At 40.6% G+C, this 22030-nt stretch overlaps 1 protein-coding gene across 14 annotated transcripts in view; it reads right to left on the bottom strand.

Annotated features, from left to right (window-relative positions):
- Window positions 1–22030, bottom strand: part of CTNNA2 (catenin alpha 2) — a 1387623-nt gene that overhangs the window by 429326 nt on the left and 936267 nt on the right. The window contains exon 1 of one of the 14 annotated variants that reach the window (XM_069977195.1): window positions 13598–13654. The exons of the other annotated variants lie outside the window; for them this stretch is intronic. The gene's annotated coding sequence lies outside the window, so the exon portion shown is untranslated. Of the gene's footprint in view, window positions 1–13597; window positions 13655–22030 lie in introns of those variants that run through there. 14 annotated transcript variants of the gene reach the window in all.

The raw sequence follows: 22030 nt of genomic DNA on the forward strand, positions 1-22030 counted from the left end.
ACACTATTTTTTTTAAACACTTTTACACACTTTTTTAAACACTGTAATATATGCAATCATAGCAGAGCATAGATCAGTGTTATCGGCGATCTATGTATAGAGCCTGCCTGAGAGCAGACTCTATACATAGATCGAGGATACGACAGGACAGAGGTAAGGAGCCCCCGCCTGACGGCACATGCGATCGGGAAAACCGCAGCACAGGTCCCGATCACTCAGTGACAGATGCTTGGTCTGTCACTGAGTACCTTAAACGCAGCGATCGCTGTAGATCGCAGCGTGTAAGGGGTTAATGAGATTGTGGGATCACAGCTGACACTCATCTCCTCCGGCCCCAGACACAGATGATAGTGGGATCGCTATCCCTGCAGCGCTCCCGCTGTCATCAATAACCCCGTAAGTTACAGGAACATATATATACATTCCTACGGCACGGGGTATGTGCAGTAGGAACGTATATATACATGTTACTGACGCAAAGGGGTTAAAGATGTCAGGAGCCAGATCAATGAGGATCAGGTGATTATTGCCAAAACTTTAGTCGTAGAATTGTTGTATGTGATGTGCCAGCCCCTTTAAAGGGGTTCTCCAGGCAAAATGTATTTTTAAATATGTTATTACATAAAGAAAGTTATACAAATCTCTAATATACACTAATTATGGGAAATGCACGTATTCTGCTATTTCCCTCAATTCAGTAGCTCAGGCTGGCTTTACTTCCTCAAAAAAAAGTGACGTCACGTCTCAAGTCTATCCACCAGCAGGGGCCGCATGTACAAGTATAGAAAGGGAATAGACGTCAATTCTCCCTCCCTGTGCTGCTTCCCCCTCCCCCGTCCTATTACAGCTGTTGCTGTGGGGTGAGCGCTTCATATCCGATGCTCACCCCAACTAGCCGCCCGTCTCTCCCCTGCCCAGTCTTATTACCCCATACCTCTAACCCCAGATGTAAGCTGGCCGCCCCGTCCCCTGCACGAACGCTCACCAACCGCAGTGAGCGCTCATTCATCTTCTTACATGCGGCCCCAGATGTAAGCTGGCCGTCCCCTGAATGAGCGCTCACCCACCGCCCAGTCCCAGCGGGGTGAGTGCTCATTCATCTAACTTTCTGCCTTCTGATGTAAGCCAGCCGTTCCCTGCACGAGCGACCACCCGCCGCCTGGTCCCGGCAGGGTGAGCACCTTGGCAGAGGGTGCAGCTGCTTAGAAAAAGATGCATGAGCACCCCGCCAGGACCGGGCTGCGGGTGAGTGCTCATGCAGGGGACGGGGCGGCCAGCTTGCATGAAGATGAATGAGCGCTCACCCCGCTGGGACGGGGCAGCGGGTGAGCGCTCATAAGAAGATGAATGAGCACTCACCGCGGTGGGTGAGCGCTCAGGCAGGGGACGGGGCGGCCGGCTTACATCTGGGTTAAGAGGTAAGGGGTAATGAGACTGGGCAGCTAGTTGGGGTGAGCATCTGATATGAAGCGCTCACCCCACTGCAGCAGCTGTAATAGGACCGGGCAGGGGGAGGGGGGACCAGCACAGGGAGGGAGAATAGACGTCTATTCCCTTTCTATACTTGTACATGCGGCCCCTGCTGGTGGATAGACTTGAGACGTGACGTCACTTTTTTTGAGGAAGTAAAGCCAGCCTGATCTATTGAATTGAGGGAAATAGCAGAATACGTGCATTTCCCATAATTAGTGTATATTAGAGATTTGTATAACTTTCTTTATGTAATAACATATTTAAAAATACAATTTGCCTGGAGTACCCCTTTAAGGCATTGTCATCAGCATCGGACCATAGGCTTAGTGCTTGGAAATGATCAGAGGCCATGTAGAGAGTGAATCAAGTGTTGGCTGTGCATGCGGGGTTTGGGCAACATTATGCCTCCATTTCTGTGATCGGTGGTCAGACCTTGTTTTGTGGAAAGGAGACAGCTCTTGATTGTGGCTTAACCCTTTTAAGGTTACCACCAGTTTACAGTTACCACCGTATAAACAGGTTGAGTGCAGAGCAATATGTTTCCATGGTTACAGACTACAAATAAGTTTTGTGTGTAGTCTGATCTTGAATATGTCTCCTAATTCTTACTAAACTTCTGACATTAACTTTTAATGTCCCCTCCCCTCCTTTGAAGGAAAACAGCATTGTGATCTAGTGGAATCCAAAGTATTCTAATGATGTCTTGATTGCTAAAAAAACAATGTTGTTTGTAGCCTACAGTAAGCTGGAGGCTGGAGGCTTTGTGCTATGGCGAATGAAGTGGGATGGGTCCCCAGTATGGTGCCTGCTGTATATAACTAATAAACAACATAATTAATAAACATCTTTCCATATTGTATAATGACCACTGAGGTTTCCACATTTCACATTTCAGAAATCAATAAGTATCAATATTTAAAATGATTGTAAGAAGCTTGGTAAAAGGTTTTATTAAGCAAAAGAGTTTCCTTCTGTACTCAAAAAGCTGTTTTCTTACCTCCTCCCCTCACTTCAGAAGAAGCAGGATTTCTATATCTATTATGCTCTATGGAAGGGAGAGGGGCCCAGGGGGATGAGTGAGCACAGAAAGGAGAAAAAGCAGCCCTGCACATCACATCATCCTGCAATCTTCCCTCACCAAGTTCCCAGATAAGCAGTGACCTTTCTGACCTGTGATTCCAGCGTTTTATGAGCCCAGACAGACTCCAAACTGTTGGGCTGCTTTTCTGTTCTCTGCTCACTCATCTCCCCTGACCCCTTCCCTTTTATAGGTTATAATGGACTTGTATTCACTTTGCTTGTATTTACTTTGCTCCTCTGTAATGAAGACAGCTTTGCCTGATAATGCACATATAAGAAGTGAGGGGGGAGGCTGGAAAACAGCTTCTTGAGTACAAAAGGAGGCTTTTTTGTCTAATAAAATTTATCACAGAATTTCTTAAAATTGCTTGATTTCTGCAAAAAATAAAATAAAAAAAATAACTGACAGTTACACTTTAATGATGAGTAAGATGGCGGATCTAGTGCAAATATAAATTTGCATCATTTACGAATAGAATCTGATGTTTTCCTCCCACATATAGATGATCTGGCCTCTATAGCTGACTGCACATTCTTCTAGGTAAGGAACATGTCGCATTCAGGCTGTCATTGAACTTTAATTAATAACCATTTCCAGTCTGTATTACTTGCAGGTACGCCGCTAAGGATCTCGCTTGAAATTGACAAGTTATCAAATTCTCTGCAAGGTTCATTGCAGGTAGTTTTCAAAACGAAATTTAATTACTAAAGTCCTCCATATGAATGGATTATTTAGATTAAGGGATTTTGCAGAGCGGAGAACAAGCCTGGAGAAGAAAACCTAAAATATAACACAGAAGATTTTCAAAGCTGCTTCCACCAGCGGCATGCTAAAGCTAAGTCATTGTGTTTGTTTGTCTAACAGAATGTTTATTTCCTTTGAGATACCTATCGTACAATTACATGTTAATTAGAATAAAGCTTAACAGCTCGCTATATTCACAGGTGTTCTACCAGCGCCTACCTGAGAACGCATGCGGAAGCAGAAAGAGGGAGCTTTCCATATGTCTAGTCTGTCAAAAAAAATCCATATAACTTGGATATGATGATGAATATCAAGATACTATAGGGAGAGAAGGAAAGAGCTAAACCTTCAACTCCAGGTATAAGAGGGTGGCCAGTGCCATCACCATGCCTGTGTTTTGAGACACTATGGGAGGCATTTATTAAGTCCGGCGTTTTTTACGCCGGACTTAAAAATGCCCCCGCAGCTCCGGCGGTACGGGGATTTATGTAGAGGCGGACTGCCTGTACATAAATCCTGTGCGCGCCGGTGCGCACCGCCGAAAACCTACGCCAGCTGAGGACTGGAGTAGGTTTTCGGCGTAGAATTGGGCGGAACGGATGATAAATCGCGCGGACTCTGAGTCCGCGCCCTCCGTTCCGCCCACTTCCCGCCTACTTTCCGCCCCCTTTCCGCCCCCTGGCGTACTCGGCGGAAAGTGCCGATTTGCGATTATTTTATTCGCAAATCGGCCATTTGCGTATAAAATAATACGCAAATCGGCACTTTCCGCCAAAAATCATCCGTCCGCCGGATGATACATGTGGCCCTATGACTATTGAAGAAGTAAGCAATCCACCCTCTACGAAGTGCTTCTTTAACCCTTTGAGGGTTTGAGGGTTGCGTTTTCGGGTTTTCCTCCTCCCCTTCTAAGAGCTATAGCACTTTAATTTTTCTATCTACAGGGCCATGTGGGGGCTTGTTTTTTTCAGGAATAGTTGTACTTTGTAATGGCATCTTTCTACCATAACATGTATGATGGAATCCCAAATATATTATTTATGAAAATATAAATTTGTGAAATTGTAAAAAAGAATGCAACATGGTAACTTTTGGGGGGTTTCTGTGTCTACATAATGTACTATATGGTAAAAGCGACATTATACTATTATTCAATAGGTCAGTCCGAACACAACCATATGCAGGTTTACACAGATTCTCTTATGTTTATATATATATATATATATATATATATATATGTGTGTGTGTGAAATCCGTTTTTTTTTTTTCATTAATTTTATCAATTAATTATTAATAAAATGGGCTTAATGTGACGCTTATAACGGTTTTAGTTTTTCACCTATGGGGCTTTATGGGGTGTCATTTTTTGCACCATGATCTCTAGTTTTTATTAATACCGCCGCTTAAACAATCGTGGCGTTCAAGGGGTTAATGTCAGGCTGCAGCACGATCGCCGCAGCCTGTCATTAACGGTGAGGGCCCGGCTACTCACTTAAGCTAGCCCCCACCTACAGCCGGAGCACGCTTCATAGTGGGATAAATGCCCAGGACGTACAGTTACGCCCAGGGTCGTCTGGTGACAGACTTCCAGGGCATAACTGTACGTACAGGATCGTCTAGGGGTTAAGCTTTCTTTTTCGATACTTATTTTTTAGGTGTGGTGTCTTGAAGCTACAACTGTACCCACAATGCATCGCTACAAATAATATCAAATTTTGATGGCAACATAAGAATAAGTAATGAGATGTTTCACTTTTTATAATTCATTACTTATTCCTAAAAGATTCAGAAAGTTGCCTATTAGCTCTGGATACTTTTCTTATTATAGATTTCTAAAATCATTTCCGCCACCTTTGCAATCCATCTTTAAAACTATGGAGACACTTATCTTTGATCTTCTGCAAATTATCCATAATTAATCTTTTTAATTTCCAAAAAAAACTTATTGAAGAACTTTAAGTGCAAAGGCAATTCTACTAAAAATGTAATTCATGGTACCATTAGGATTTTGATATTTTTACCTCAGTCTTTCAAGGTTATTATAAAAAGCTATAACTTAGGCGCATTAAGGAACATCTTTTTTTGTCTGGCCCATTTTGTGTGTGTATATGTGCTCATGGCTCCTGAATTTTTTATAGATTTTTAAATTTAAGAAAACAGCTGCAACAGACCCCTATCCCTAATGGACAATAACGTCTTAAAGGTTAACTATTGTAATTTTTTTTCGAACGAGAGTCAGTATACTTTATTATAAGAAGCTGTTTAGTGCCGGATCATCTGCTTCCCTTGTCCTATGATCTATAGGAGCCAGTGTAGTATGGTCCAGGCACTGGCTTGTCCCTCTGGATGCAGTCTGAAGTAATGGAAAGTCCTGGTGTACACTGAGGGGAAGATTTATCAAACTGGTGTAAAGTAGAATTGTCTTAGTTGCCCCTAGCAACCAATTAGATTCCACCTTTCATTTTTCAAAAGAATCTGTGAGGAATGAAAAGTGGAATCTGATTGGTTGCGAGGGGCAACTAAGCCAATTTTACTTTACACCAGTTTGATAAATTTCCCCTGAGTCTCTATTATATATTGGAATCACCCCACAATGATTTTGGGTTACCACAACAGGTTTGGCATTTTGCATATACTGTACATTATATCATAATACCCTCTTTCTGGTACTTTTGAAGCACTAACTCGCCTTGACTGGATATTGGGACCGAATTGGTAATGGGTCCTGGGTGATCTAAAAAGCTGAAAGTGGCCACTCTCAGAATGCTCCTCAAGATATTATGGTCGAGAGGCTCTCCTCCGAAACGTCCGCCGTGAGGGTGGATAGTTTGGACCGAGGGGAGATTACACATCAGCCTGTGAGCATGTCCTGTTGTCCTGTATGAGAAGTTGAATAAATAGCTAATTCTGAATTCAAGGTTAACATCTTTGTGAGTATAAGTTCTTGTTGCGACAAGAAGCAAGACATTAAGCGTCACAGTATAAGGTATTTCTCGTACACTGTTGATCGCATCTTTTTGCATGGATAGGTACATTACTTGTCATCTTTTGACTTTAAGGGGTTAATGGACAGGAGGGAATGTATTTCCTTTACTGGCACAATGTTGGGGTAACATCATGCACCATTAGTCACAGCATGCAGGCGTGGTTTTGCTCGGACACTATGACTACCATACAGTACCCACTCTCTGTCTTGAAAGCTGTACTTCCGAGATTACAGTAGGGCAGAAGTAGGCACTGGGGATGGAGGAAAGCCAATACATATACATATATATATATTTTTTACATTATTGGGGGAGAAAAAAAAAAAAATCTTTCCCCCCTGTATTGCTAAATGTTGTATTGTAAAGCCTGGCTCTATCCCATTTACAGCATGCAGAGAGGTCTAAGTAAATAAGCACTTATTAAGCTCAATTCTAAAAAATACAGATGCTTTCATTTACAAAAGCCCAAATTATTTCCTCTAAGTAGCTATCCAGGAGCCCAGCTTCCTCAATCGTTCCTGGCTTTCCCTAGCATTGAGGACACAAGACACTTCTAAATTGAGAGCCAGCTGCCATCCAGATGGGCTTCAATCTGCTGCATTCGATCTGCAGTAGTATACATCATTCTCACAGATACTTAATACCAACCTTGAGACCTTTGGGGTGAGACCTTGAATATATTGGAGCACCCTGAATTGCTTAATGAGCATGTGTCTGACTTATCACCATCGGTGTGGGACAAGCTTTACTCTAATGTACAAAACATACACAGTAGATGATGAAGATGTTGAATTAAATAGAGCAACTAAACTTCACCGACTAAATGATTATGCTCATTGCTTGCCAAGAGGGCATCCATCTTTCCTGGCCGAAAAAATTAGGCTTATTACTGATTTCCGTGATTTAAATCTGCTCGATGTGAAATCTTTATCACACCGCTCACAAATATTATTGTTATTATTATATTTTTCTGCTATTTTTAAATTATTTTTATTATAACAAATGTTTCAACTATTATGGTTGTGAATGTAATATTATCGATAATTTCTATGTAATTACTTTTCTGAACTATTTAAGGAACCCATTTATGGGTGTATTGTTATTACTTTATACACTAAAAGAAAAAAAAACTGAGCTTTGGGTATGTAGAGATACATTATACCACGCTTATATAAAATAAACTTAAAAAGCTAATATACACAACTATATTACCAAAGAGAGCTATGTTCCCACTATGTACTGATAAGCTCAAACAATGGCCGTTGTTGGAAACTATTAAGTTCATTAATTTTGTCCGTTGTTTTACAACAGCCATTGTTTAGCGTTTAACAGGTTAAGTAAACGCGAGTATTTGGGTTGTCATTGGGCAACACTTAAATGGGTTAAGCCAGCATAAGAACAAAGCTGTCTCACATAAAGAACCTGACCAGAGAGCAAATAGGGAGCAGTATTTTTTAGTGTGCAATTCTAACAGGACCAGTATCATTTAATCATAGCTTGCCTGCTACATCCACCTGACCTGTGAACCACTGAAACAAAACTGTGACAGTAAAAAGAAGGGCTATGCGTTATTTGTTTTATTTATTTATTTATTTACTAATTATCCATGTATAACTTGGAATAACAAGCCCAGGCAAAGTCTGAAAATTATGATAAACTAAGCTAATCTAGACTTATAAAGAGTCACCCTCCTGCATTTAGGAGAGGAAAAACCACCTGTGGAGGAAACCCCTAGGAAAACCATGTTTGAAGGATCACCCTTCCCTTCAGCTAATGCCAAGGGTTAATGCCAAACTGTAACTCAGAAAATGAAAATAAAATTGAAATTGTCATTGTATATCTGCTACCATGCACAAATAAATAAGATTAACAATGATTTATGATGCATCATTACACATGCAAAAGATAAACAGTTGTAAAATAAAGATTGAAAAATAGAGGACAGGAGAGAAATGGCTTTCCCTATATGTATTTTTTTGTGAGAGAGAGAAAGGGAGAGATAATGTCTGTATTTAAACTTCCCCCTCTTGATAGTAATACACTAGGCTAATATAGTGATCTCCCCCTTTGTTTAGGGTTTCGGGAGAATCTTTTTAGCTAGATATAGTGTTACCTCTGTCCTCAGATTGTGTGTAGTGTAACAACTTAGGTCTCTTAACCAGCATGGAAGCGAGTAACAAAATCGCACATAAATTGCGGACAAGAGTGGTACTGTTTATGGATAGAAGAAGCTCCGCTTTTCTATTCCTGGACAATCACTTTAAATGCTGCAAATCTGGTCTTAGAAAGGTTATGGATATAATCCCAAGAAGCATTGCCTTTTGGAGTTAACCTACAGTGGCACATGGAGTGCTTACAGCTCTGTAGCTATTAAGACTCCTGCATACTACTGTACAGGCTCCATGTTGACAACCTTAACATTGAATGACTCATTGGATGAAATTCCATCTCTACAAGGTGGTCTATATTCCTAGTCATTCAGAAATACAGAATTATTTTATACTGTATATAACTGTCCCCCCTTCAAATCAGTTTTAGGCTATGTTAACACAACATCGAAATGATGGCAGTTTGTTTGGACAGCCGTCATTATCTACAAAAGATAGCCCTTTTTGGCTAATAATGGCCTCAAATAATAATCATGATTGTTATTTGCGGCCATCTTTTGTCATGAAAATAATGGCCATCCAAAAAGATAGCTGCAAAGCGACACTGTGTGAACATAGTCTCAAAGTGATTGTCCCTAATTGGAGAGAATGGTCTAATTTTTTCAGAAATGGCAGCTCTCTTGTTTATAGGTTGTGTCAAGCACTGGTAATTGGGCTGAACTATAATCCAGATATAACCTATAGACAAAAATTAACCCCCCTTTGTTCCAGTTTTGGACAACCCCTTTAATGGGGAACTATTAGCAAGTATGTCTATTACCTTCATCCTCAGCACCATTCCCAAGCTGTTAGCTATGTAATCCACTGCCTCATAAGCCGTAAGAAACACTGAGGGTGGGGCTACCGCCCCTGAGCACCGATGCAGCCCGTCCCCATCTGGCTCCCTCCATTGATAGTCATTAGAAGGGGTGGGCCGGCGGGGGTCTATGCGGCAATCCACACCCCTAATAATTATCAATGGAGGAGGTGGCCAAGGCGGTCCGTATTGCCCCGCCCTAAGTGCTCCTTAAGGTTTACTGGGCAGAGGATTTCATGGCTAACAGCTTGGGAATGGCACTGAGGATAAAGGTAAGAGACATACCTTCATCCTTAGCATCCTGTGCCCACTAGGGAGCTGTCAGCAGGTTATTTGTCTAACCTGCTGATAGTTCCCCTTTAAGTACAGTAAAACCACAGTAAAGCAACAACAAAAAAAATCTATATTATAAATTTTGGAAAGTCCAAGGACGTTGAGTATAAAACATTGTAGAGGCTCAAACCTTACATACATAGTGAAACATTCTGTCTCATATGAGATAAAAAAAAATTTTTTTACCATTTGTAGCCCTTTAATTCTCAACTCCATTTATTTTATTCATTGTGCAATGAAACTATTGAATGTGTCACTGACAAATTGTATGTCTAGAGCGCTGCCTAATAAGTCATTCATCGCTTAGGAAATAATTGAATGGCCGTGCAGACAAGTGAGGAGGAGGGGGCCAGAGATTGCCGCTGAATATAGGTTTATTTGGTAAGATTTTAACCTATTGAACGCAGAAGGAAAAGGCAGAACACAAATCTAATCTCCATATTTATTGAAATCCTCATCTCATTGAAAAGCTCTCAGGACACATTTATTGTGGCATCTGAAAACTCAAACAGGTGTTTTCGGGGAATATGAAATGTAATTTACGACATCAAAAGACTGAAATCGGTAATTAATTTCACAATTTTAAATGGGTAGGAATAAAATATTTTTTTCTCCTTTGTGTATTTCTGATGGCTTTATAAATCCAATAATGTTGCAGTATTTAATTATTTTGTTGCTGGAGCAGAGACGGGTCAATAATACAAATTAAAACGCCGGTTCCCAACAATGACACCTGCATTCGTCACTTACGTGACAGAAAGTGATAAGAGATGAATAGGCGGCAAGGACTGGCAGAGAATTGCTGGAATCAAGGCTAACTCTATGATCAATGGCTTCTGAGAAGAAGGCCTAGACAAAAATACTTCAAAAGCCTGCTTCTTTTACTGCCACCTAACAGTAGTGAATAATTACAAGCCCATGATCCCTGAGTTTAGATGCCTATTGAATTATGGGTGAATCATGGAAACACTTTGGTTATAATTAGAGATGAGCAAAGTTTTAAAAAAATTATTGGCAATTTTTTTATGAACCGCACAGAAGACCACGGAAACACAGGAGAGGACACCGGGGGAGCACAGAAAGGAAAGTATTGCACTACAGCAAGCAATAAGCAATTGTTTTGTTGCAGTTTTAGAGCAATACTTACCTGTCTGTACTCCCACGGTGTCCTATTCTGTGTCTTCAGTGTGCCGACTCTAGCCCGCACAGCCAATTACTGACTGAGACAGGACAAAGGCAGCCAGTGATTGGCTGAGTGGGCTGTCACTCTCCAGACCAGAGTGACAGCCTGCTTAGCCAATCACTGGTCACGATGCTGTCCCATTTCAGTCAGTCTGGCTGGCTAAGCAGGCTGTTACTCCGCTCAACTCTGGTTATAATAATTCTACAAAAATACTACTAATATAGAAAAAAGTTCCAAAAAAGTTAAAATACTGTAAAATACTTAAAGGGATTTACCCACGTTAATACTTACCTCTAGAGATCAGAAAATTGAAACAAATTAAACATATTTTTCTACAATTTGTCCAAATCCAAATTGTTGGGGCATTTGTTTTGGTTGAATCCCATGGAGTCCTTATGCCAATAGTGTAGGGGACCACACAAAGTACCTACACAAGGTGGGACTTCAATAAAAAGGCCCTGCACCTGTACTCAGTAAGGCATACACTGTATGCGCTGTTTAGATAACATTCTCTGGGCTGGAGCACATACGGAAGATAAGTGATGATGGTGTATGCATCGCCACATACACTCAATAAAGTATATTCGCCCAGCTCCAGTATAAATCAGAATCCATCATTGGATACTTATTGGATCTGACAGCTGATTCAAACAAATTGTCCTGAAATAAATTTCTGGAGATTTGCTCATCTCTATTTACCCCCTACCCGCAGAATAAGTGGTAAGTGTCTGATCCCTAGGGCGCAGAGTCTTCTCGGTATACAGTTGACATCAAGACACACTCATCCTGTGTTATCAGCTGGTTAAAATATCGATAGTAAAATGCAAAATTACAAAACACACAAACACACAAACAATTAAAAAAAAAAAGTTAAAAGATTTAAAAGGGTTACTCCGGAGGAAGTTTTTTTATTTTTTTTTAATAAACAGAAAATTTGTAACTTATTTCTATTTTAAAATAGAACCCTCCCATACTTATCAGCTGCTGTATGCCCTGCAGGAAGAAGTGCATTATTTCCAGTCTGACACAGTGCTCTCTGCTGCCACCTCTGTCCATGTCAGGAATTGTCCAGAGCAGGAGAGGTTTTCTTTTCTATCTTTCTTTTTTTTTTTGTTATAACAGTACAGGCATTAATTTCGCACATTAGAAGTTGTAAGATGGATAAAAAATATATATATATATATATATTGAAGATTGTAACATAGATAAATGTCAAATATTAGACATGTATAAATAACCAAATATGTTACCTTACACATTGAGTACACAAATAAAAGGGGATTTGGGAGAGTTAGAAACATTTTAACAGTATACATAAATTGAGAAGAAATTTCCTATGGGGATTTTCTACTGCTCTGAACAGTTCCAGACATGAACAGAGGTGGCAGCAGAGAGCACAGTGCCTAACTGGATAGATTTTTTCTTTTTTTTTTTTTTATAGTAGTAAATAATAAATCTGTATAACTTTCTGACACCAGCTGATTTAAAAAAAAATGTTCCCCCCTCCGGAGTAAGCCTATAAACAGGACATTTTATGATGACACATTCCCTTTAACATTCAAATTTTTTTTTTTATTCTATACATATATACTTTTTTTTTTTTTATAACTTCACCTGCAGCCCATTTCTGGAACAGCTTTTACTGGCACTTCATCCTATACATAGCATACAATTTCTATAGTACGATCCTAGGCATTGCAATCAGCGCAGCCTTATTTACTGCATATTATACAGCCCTACAGCTCCACTTCCATTTCGGAATACAAGAGCAATAAGCGAGAAAAAAAGCTTCTAAAACATTAAATTTCTTTGGATTTACTGTAAGGATTTCCAAGGTCAGTAATTTCACCACAATATGTGGCTTAATTTTCAATAAGACAACATTGTACGTCATGCGCTCCGGCAGTATTAATAGCGTGGAGGCGATGAGTGTTCAGCAGTTTGAGCTTATGAATTAAATGTTTACACGCAAAAAAGGGAAATAGATGACACAGCTGGATCATCTAGAAATAATATGCTGAAAGGACGTAGAAAAGGAAAAGGCTTTCATATATGCTTTAAGGTTCCCTCCGTATCGCTTTTAGCGTTTGTATTCAATTAAAGGAGAACTATCGGCAGGTTAGATTCGTCTATAGGTATTATCAATGGAGCGGGAGGGCCAGATGACTCTGTGGGGGCGGGGCAGTGCTCCCGGGTGAAGATTACGTCAACTAACTGTGCAGGACTAGCGCCGAGGAGCAAGGTAAGAAACATACCTTCCTCCTCAGCATCAGGGGCGCTATAGGGGGCTACCAGCAGATTAGATTCTTCTAACCAATTGATAGTTCCCCTTTAAATATTACAAATGTTACATACAAACATAGAGGATCAAAAAAAGCAATAGACAGAAAAGGGTAAAGGATATGAGGGAATGGAAACATAGGAAACATGCTAGTCACAATCCAGGACAGACATCTGAGACCAAGGGATTGGCTGCAATGGTGGCTGTGGGTTATCCCTATGGAATAAGGGTCAACCCTGCCCAGGCTACCCAATGTTTTCTCTAAAAAAAACAAATGTATCTTGGGCTTTCCATATCGGTCTTCCAGTCAACTTACTTGACAGCCTACATGGATATATCAGAATATTTACTTTCCCTAAGACTGGATTGGCCAACCAGAGAATCTATCCTTGGCCCTAATTAGAGAAAAATGAACAGAAATTACAGAAATGAGATTCATTATGAATATTGGAAAATGTTCGTTCACCACAGATTCAAACTTTTTGCAATCCAGGTCCAAGATGGCAGCTGCAAAATGTAATACACACATAAAACACAGAAGAACCTATGCTTACCTGTCCGTGCTCCCCAGATATCCTTCTACGCGTTTTTAGTGTCCCCCGCTGATCACAGCCTCCTTCATTTCCTGCCTGAGACAAGATTGACAGCACATTTAGCCAATCACTGACAGCTTTCCCATCTCAGTCAGTCAGTGATTGACTGAGCAGGTTCTCACTTTCGTTTAAGGAGTGACAGCCCACTCAGCCAATCACTGACCAGTGATTGGCTAAGCAAGCTGTCAATACTGAGACAAGAGTGACAGTCTGTGGGGGCACTATAGCGGACACGTGAGAGCAGTGCGGCCAGTGAATGGCTGAATGGCCCGTCACTCTTATTTCAATCAGGAAAGGGATCAGCCAGGGACAACAGGGGAGCGCAGACAGGTAAGTATGAAGGGCAAACTTGCTAAACTGGACTAAAACAGCTAAATGCCTGCAACCATTTAGATGTTGAAGTGTAGTTCATTTAATGTTCAGTTCAGACGAACCAGAACTTTGCTTAAAAGTGCAGCAAACCTCCTTCTAAAAAGTTTGCTCATGTATAGTCTTAAAGGGGAATGGGATGGCCCATTGTAATGGGTGGTGAGAATCTTTGCAGTGCATTCTCTACATATATAAGAAGATAAGATTCCTGGAAGAAAGATGGAGGGCGGGGGAGGGGGGCAAATATGAGATCCCGTTAAAGTTGTGATGATATCACCAGCACCAGAATGAAGCTATGGGGCTCCCTTAACTCCAGGACATCACAGGTCACATGAAATAATCTTGCTTCAAAAAAAGCTTTATTATAAATGGAGTTGATTTCCTGTTAGCGCTCAGGATGATTGTACTTGTCGCTTTCATTAACTCTTAGGGGACACAGCGATTTTTCATTTTTGCATTTTCGTTTTTCACTCCTCACATCCCATACCTCCTTTATTATCCTATCAAAAAAGTCAAACTAAATTTACCTTGTAATGACACCTTTCATCTTATTATAAAATGTATGGAGAGACAGAAAAACGCTTCTTTTTTAGCTAACAATAAAGTAGGAGACAGCACGTCCAGCAATAAAGTTGAAAAGAGTGTTTTAGGGTATATTCACACGAACGGGCTCGCAGCGAGATTCTCGCTGCGAGCCCGGCAGGTCCTGGCAGTTCCCATACACTACATACTTGCTGCGGTCTAAACGACCGCAGCGAGTATGTAATTAAACCGCCCTTAGCCCCTCCTGCTCCCGCCCGGCTCCCCCACTGTAAGCATACTTTACCTGTCCTTGCTGCACAGGTCCGGCGTCCTGCTCTCCTGTCCGGCCAATTAGTGTGTTGCCCAGCCGCAGCCACTGATTGGCCGGGCGGGAGAGCAGGGCGCCGGACCCGTGCAGCAAGGACAGGTAAAGTATGCTTACAGCGGGGGAGCCGGGCGGGAGCAGAAGGGGTTAAGGGCGGTATAATTACATACTCGCTGCGGTCGTTTAGACCGCAGCAAGTATGTGGTGTATGGGAACTGCCAGGACCTGCCGGGCTCGCAGCGAGAATCTCGCTGCGAGCCCGTTCGTTTGAATATACCCTTAATGACACACCAGTGCGCGACGTTTTGGCTGAATAAGCCTTTCTCAAGCAGTGATACAATACAATGCAAGCTAGGTAGTATTTATACACAAGTGAAGTGAATATCAATCTAATAATTAGTGTCACATAATCATAGCAAAAATTCAAATTCAAGATAAACGTGAATACATGATTTATAAATATACACTTAACTGTGTTAAGTGAACATACATACATACAGTACATAGGGTTGATCATAATACAAAAGGGGATCAACAAATATAACCGTGTTGATAAGTGCCAAAAACTACAAGTGTTTGGAATACCCAAAATAATTAATAAACAAAAAGGAGGAGCATATACACATCAACATACCAGGTGGCGGGATCCCGGGCCGGATTGCCGAATGTGGAAGTCGTCCCGACATGGCGTCACGGCAGCGCGACTCAAACCAAATCACGTGACTCGGCCTGCAACACGTGAGCCCGAGAACGGGCCAACTGACACGTCACGCGACCATGGCCGCATGGCGACGCATGCGTATGAGCCAGCCGGAGCTAGATCCACACTCAGTAACACTAAGCCCAAAGTAGCCATGTTGAAAATGGGTAAAAAGCCCAAAGGGGAATTGTACATAAACTGATCAAGAAAAGAGATAGGACTGGAGCTGCTAAATAACATATAAAGCAAAAATCTCTAATGGCTTGTAAATAATAAGTAAGAATATGAATATTCTATCTTATATCGTATAAATTATAGGTGGCATCTTAGCTTCTAGGCTTATGGGTCATATATATATGGGAAGGGCTGGGGGAGACTATGCATGGGTCATATGTACCGTATGTGGTGACCATGGGCTATATCTAGGGGGTATACGGGCCCGAGTCCAACACCCAGTCTTGGGACAGATCAATCTTTTTTAGCTAAATTATTATTATTATTTTTTTTTTAAAGGGGGAGGGGGGGGGGGGTCGCTTTCATTTTTACACAATGCAATTTACAGTAAAATTGACACACTATCTTCATTCTCAGGGTTGTTATGATTACAATGATATCCACTTTATTTAGGATTTATTTTATATGTTTTCCAAAAAATTAATGGGCCCATAAGTGCCGTATTCAGACTGCCGTACTTTTATTTTTCCACCTATGCGGCTATGTGAAGGCTCATTTATTTATTTATTTTGTGCCATGGTCTGTACTTTAAATTGGTAACACTTTGGTCTTGGTTTAACTTTTTGATCCTTTTTTTTATTATTATTATTATTTTTTTTTTTTTTTAGGAAAAAATTTACAATTTTAGTGTTTATTTATTTATGTTTATATTGGTCTGTGACGTTCAACGTATGCAATTAATAATAATATTTGAATTTTTTTTTTATGGAAAATGGGAAAACCCGAGTGATTTGAACTTCTACCATGGGAGATTTTTTTTTTTTTGGACAAACATTTTTAGTCTCTATAGGAGACTATTAAAAGAAATCCTTTAATTTTTTATACTCATCATAGTTTTCTATGATCAGTGTTATCGAGGATTGACTAATAGAGGCTACAGGAGAAAGCCTCTATCAGTCATTGTGCCACAAAGCCCAGACGTGTGATGCCTGCGACCTAAACTGCCAAAGAAGATCAGGTGGGCACCAGACAAGAGGGATCACCACTGGACCATGAGGTACTAATTTAAAGCCCCAATTTAAAGCCCTAAAATATCCAAAGGGTAAATTCATGCCAACACAATGATCAGGCCAAGCCATATGCTGTGGCAGCTCCCTGCTAAATGCAATAACAGAGGGCGGACTGGTGTAACGGGAGGTCGGCTACCGGCAGTGCCACACTGAGACACACGGTAAGGTCTCGGTGCACTTAAGGGTTATTATAGAACATGGTCTGCTGCCATTCATTATACAAAGATTTAATTGCAAGTAGTTTGGGAAACAGTAGGATTATAATAACAGGACATCACAACTATCACCAGTCTTCAGTCTTGTTAAGAAATAGTACTAAAATGATATAAGATGGCCATATATTGCTGTATATACCTGTATCTACCCCATCCTAAATGCATGAAATGAAAGGTAAAACAGACAAACTTTCTTCTTGATTAATAAAAGCTTCTCGGGAAGAGCGGGCTGATCAGACGATGGATGACCTGCTAGCAGTCTATGATAATAAATGGATCATATTGTATTTAACCTCACTAAACTTTCCTTTCATTTCTCTCCTCTCTGCACTTGTATTTTCCATCTCCTCTCGGTATAGTCCGTGAACCTCCTTTAAATAGCTGGCCCCGGGTCAAGGAAAAAATCTGCAGCCTACTGTTCCATGACCTGAAATTGTCAGCGAGCTTCTGCCCAGTCTTTTATATGGCCAAATGTAGTGCTACTTGCTCCACCACTTATCTCAAATGACTAATCTCTTTATACATTCCATAATTCTTTCATATTGTGCCAGCATATCCTGGCAGGCCACTCATGTTAGCATACAGAACAAATTAATAAATTGGGTAACGGTGACAGAAGCGCAGGAAATAATTTATCTTATTACCAAATTTAGAGACGAATGTGTTCATATTAGAGAGAAAAGTAGGTGGGTATATTAGGACAGCGCTCCATCAAGTGAAAACAATCAGATTCTACAACCTTATGGATTGTCTGTTTGCTCTAGATTTGTTTTGTATAACTGTATTCTATTTATTTATCTATTTTGTATACAGTATGGGGGAACTACAGAGGGGGAGGTATACAGTATGGGGACTACCTGCAGAGGGTAATGTATACAGTATGAGGGAACAACTACAGAGGGGGGAAATGTACAATATGGAAGAACAACTACAGAGGGGGGAGGTATACAGTATGGGGATTACCTGCAGAGGGGGAGTGGTGTATACAGCATGGGGGAACAACTACAGAGGGGGGAGGTATGCAGTATGGGGAAACAACTACAGAGGGGGGAAGTATACAGTATGGGGGACTACCTGCAGGGGGGGGGTGTATACAGCATGGAGGAACAACTACAGAGGAAGGACGGAGGTACATAGTATGCGGGCTACCCACAGGGGGCGATGTATACAATATAGGGAAACAACTACAGAGGGGGGGGGGATGTATACAGAATGTACATTATGGGGATTACCTGCAGAGGAGGATGTACACAGAATAAGGGGGACAACTGCAAAGGGAGAGAGGGGTATATAGTATAGGGGATACCTGAATAGGGGAGATGTATACAGTATGGGGGAACAACTACAGAAGAAAGAGGAAGGGATGCAGTATGGGGACTATCTGCAGAGGGGAATGTATATAGTATGGAGGCCAAACTACATGGGAACTTACAGTATAGGAGCCTACCAACAGATGCAGTCTTTTATACTTTGTTTTTTTTCTTGCAGTCTTTCCTTTTGGTTCAGATGCAAGCTGCACTCTGGTCTTGATTGCCCCACTTCCTGTCTAGTGTATATCTTGTAATGGACTTCCTATTCCACTTCATGCCCTATCCAGGAATTCCTTCCATTATCCCTCCCATTCTATTTGTGTAGTAGTTGGGGTTAAAGTCAAGAAGGAAGTGGAAGGGAAATAGAGTTGGCTGAATTCTCAGCTAGAGTGTACAACAGAAACAGGAAGTCTATTACAGGATGCAAACGAGACAGGAAGTGGGAAAGTGAAGACAACAGAACAGTTTGCATCAGAAGCAGAAAAAAAATGCATGAAAGACCAAAAAAAAAAATTATTAAAACTTTACATACCAATGTAAGTCAATTTATTAGAATTATTAATCAGCAAAATAAATAAACAAATAAACCAAGAAAAAAGATATGCTTACTACATAGATCTATGTAGTAGATCTCCTGACCCCACTGCTTCCTACTTCCTGCTGACGCAAAGTCCCCACAGCAAGTGTCCACTCAATCAATGGCCATAGCAATGTTCTGCCTCAATATTCAAAGGATGAGAGCAGCACTACTTCAGATAGTGGATGGTGCCAGCGGGTCGGACCGTAGACTAGGTCCACAGTACATACAGTATATACACGGATAAACCAGCAGCACTCCATTCACTTTAAGTTTAAAAAGTTCTGCCTCAAGCTAGAAAAAAACGGTGAGAAGCCGGAGACAACAGCTGGAGGGATCGGGGTAGGTGAGTATACTTTATTTATGTTTACTGCACCCACAAAAACCAAAAAGTCTCTAGACAACCTTTTAAAAATTATTATCCACCAGAACTGGGAATATATTCTTAGGGATGTTTAATTCATAATGTAAACCTTAAAATATAGAAAATAATTAAATATGAAGCTAAGTCCAAAATAAATATGTACGGAATATTCTGTAGCACTTTTGCTGCCCAGGATTGTCAGAAAATATATGTACACCTGCGAAATACAAAAACAATGGATTTTTAGCAACACAAATAAGATGGTAATTGGATGATGTTATCTGTGTGTTTGTATTACTGGTCGTATAAGAGTGCATGGAGTGGTGAGACGCTACTCATAGACATGCCTCAGTATGCCGAAAAGTTCACAAAGAAACAGGCAGAGCTTTTTGCTGTTGGATTTATGGAGTTCAGCTGAAATAAAATTGGGGCATGCTCTATCAGAAGCCATATATAAAGTTTTTCTTCCCGATGAACATTTTAGCTAGGGGAGACTATTTCCATAATATGCTATAAAATATGGAGCCACCATAGGATGACACAAAAGTACCAAGAGCTACAGTACATTGTATTATTCTGCAATAAATCCTTGTGCCTCTATACGGGGCACATAGTTCTGCCATGAGCTCAACATCTAAAATTAAGGGAAACAAGCCCAAATATACCTGGTGCAATAATAAAATGTATCACTGCCTCTTCCTCAGATTCTATCCGTGTGCGTAATTAAGGCGCCTCCCACCCCAACGTCTCAGTCCAATGCAAAACACACACAAAGTTCAATTGCGGTTGTTTTTATGAAAAATTCAATATTTACAGTTTATATCACCACTTAGTGCAGAATATTCGCAGTAAACGAGGAAGAAATGAAGTCCAAGGCTCAAATCGAGCTCTATCTGTCCATTCGGATCAAGTTCTTGATGGAACGTCCGCGTACACATGCCGTGCCACGTTTCGAGAGATTTCATAAAAACAACCGCAATTGAACTTTGTGTGTGTTTTGCATTGGACTAAGACATTGGGGTGGCAGGCCCCTTAATTACACACACGGATAGAATCTGAGGAAGAGGCAGTGATACATTTTATTATTGCACTGAAGATTGCTTGCCAACACTGCCATTTCAAGAAACAAAGAAATGCTTGAGAAAGAGAGATTCCTCTCGAAACGTCGCACGGCATGTGAACGCGGACATTCCATCAAGAACTTGATCCAAATGGACAGATAGAGCTCGATTTGAGCCTTGGACTTCATTTCTTCCTCGTTTACTGCGAATATTCTGCACTAAGTGGTGATATAAACTGTAAATATTGAATTTTTCATAAAAACAACCGCAATTGAACTTTGTGTGTGTTTTGCATTGGACTCAAATATACCTGGTGTCTGGGTCATGCTGCCACCACAAGTGCCCAGGTGGGAGGCTGTTCTTGTTAAGTGCCCATAGTTATCTATACTCAAATTGTTCCTTGCACTTCTTCTTGACAATAGCTGATGGCTCTATTATGGCTCTCTCAGTTGGACAATATAGCTATCAGGCATAACTCTCAATACATAGAACTGTGGGCACTAAAGGAGTACTCTACGAAACTTGGCTTAGGGAGTTAAACCCTATAATTATAGTCCTTGCTCCCCCACCATCACCGCTGTGAGAGAGCTCTATACCATTGTGCAGCATGTCTTGTAGACAAGATGGCATTTGGAGTTACCCACACAACCATTGCTTGTCTGAGGTTAGACGCTGTTGCTGTCACTGAAGGATGAGTGGGCAAGTGAACATGCAGACCTTGGACATCAGGACAAAGCTCCATGACTGTGAAAGTAGGGAAGTGGGAATGGTAAGTATAGTTTTTTTTTTTTACTACTTTCTTGGTATACTCATTTACCAAAATAGTCTGTCACCTGGAAGTGTAAGGGTCAGTTCACACTACAGAATAAGTGTGGAATTTCAAGCAGAGTCCCCGCCATGGACCCCTCTTGAAGTTCTGCCTGTCCCATTGATGCAATAGGATGTCTCATGTGCACCCTGCCATCCACCCAAAGAATTTACATGTAAGTTGGGCAGATGGCAGAGAGTGCGTGAGGCCTCTTATTGAATCAGGTGCTAGTGTGAACAGACACTAAGGGTAGTAATTGGACAGAAAGATGGATTCAGCATGTAGTAGATTCTAAAGGAAAATCTATGTTTTTATTATTATTTAAATATTTTAGACCCCATTAATTTATTACTGTACTACGTCTGATCAACTTGTGTTTTCATGTGTTTTTAATACTTTTTACGTCTCTGGTATTCGATTAAAATCTGTAATCAAAATGACCGTCAGAGTAAATGTATTCTACAAACCGTGTAATACATATTATGAATCCAATGCTGTATAGTATGAATGTTCAAACCTTAAATTATAAAGAAATAAATTATATATGAATAAAAATATGAGCAGTTATGTTCCAAGCGGAATAAATATAATCTTTGTACATATAGTACATGTATCTTATAAAAAAATAATAATAATAATAATAACAAGAAAACAAGTCTTATCCTTTAAAAAACAATGCATTATTTATAGTTCACTTGACTGACAGTTATGCAGGATCGGTAGATAAGAATAATATAAAAAAATTCTTATAACTAATCAGGGGACTTGACACCAAGTAATTTATTCCCTTCTACCAGGTTAAAGTTATCACAGAGTTCTTCAGATAATTGAACTTAGAGGACAAGGTACTATATGATCAAAGCACCCTATGTATTCCCTCCGTTCTATAGACCTTTTAC

The sequence above is a fragment of the Dendropsophus ebraccatus genome, chromosome 7 (assembly GCF_027789765.1).
Source record: "Dendropsophus ebraccatus isolate aDenEbr1 chromosome 7, aDenEbr1.pat, whole genome shotgun sequence".
In the NCBI taxonomy this organism is placed as follows: Eukaryota; Metazoa; Chordata; class Amphibia; order Anura; family Hylidae; genus Dendropsophus; species Dendropsophus ebraccatus.